Raw genomic sequence first — 1,042 nt, 5'->3', positions numbered from 1 at the left:
ACCGCAAACCGCAACAGACACCAAAACCGAAGTTTTGCGGTGCAAAAACCAAAAAATGGCCCGACTCGTCAGTCCCTCATTATTAATCCTGCCGTCGTCGTCTTATGAAAGAAGTCTTTTCTGGGTGGATGATACAAGGAAAATACAGTTTTCATTACCGGGTTGCCTCATGGCAAACCCAGTCGAGGTCTGCGTTTAGTTAGTTTGTTTTCTTTTTTTTTTTTTTTTTAGTTTTTTTTTTTTTTTTTTTCCGTGTCGGTAAAAGTCTTGCCTGTCACTCCCCTGGTAAGTGGTGTCTTTGTGGATAGAGCCTTCTGCGAGTATTTTCTTAGGATCGAGAGGGTAGTGGGAAATGCGTAGATTTCTCTGGTGGACACAGTAGAATGATTAACTTAGCCTGCAATGGCGTCGAAAGTCATGCAACGCGAATGGCGTTTTAGTGGATCCTTAAACAAAATATACCCTTATGGAGCTCAATAATAGAAAGTCAGTTGGATAAAATAGGCAGGAATCTCAAAAGCGACGAGCACTGGACTTCGACAACAATCTATCGCCCGTCGAGACGAAATCAAAGTGAGCTGCATTTACCTGAAGTACATGGTAATTTGACACGATTGAGTTTCTTGTCTTCACGCACGCAATGAAATAGGAAGAGGTTTTCGCCTCCAAGAGCAAATATGTTGTTTGTTTCAATAAATATTTCGCTGGAAAAGGATTCTGTGGTATTTTCTGCCTTTGTGAATTATAATATCATGTTGTGTATTGAATTTTCGAGCTTAAGGTTCAAATGTGATATGGGAGAAGTTTTTTAGTATTGCTCTGTAAGCAGGAAGGGTTCACAGGCCTGTTGGAAGCGTGCTTGAGTTTCAACAAAATGAGCCCCAAAATCAATGAAAACTTGTGACGCAGATGAATAATAAAGTAGCTGCTATTTCCAAAATGATGGAATTACCTGGTGATAAATAACGTCGTACGCGTCTTGGAGAGTAAATTTTGACTTTGCATAAACAAGAGTTGGGCGATTGTGATCTTTGTTTTGACT

This window comes from Montipora capricornis, chromosome 7 (assembly GCF_036669925.1).
Source record: "Montipora capricornis isolate CH-2021 chromosome 7, ASM3666992v2, whole genome shotgun sequence".
Taxonomy (NCBI): domain Eukaryota; kingdom Metazoa; phylum Cnidaria; class Anthozoa; order Scleractinia; family Acroporidae; genus Montipora; species Montipora capricornis.
Note: the sequence above shows the minus strand (reverse complement) of the source record.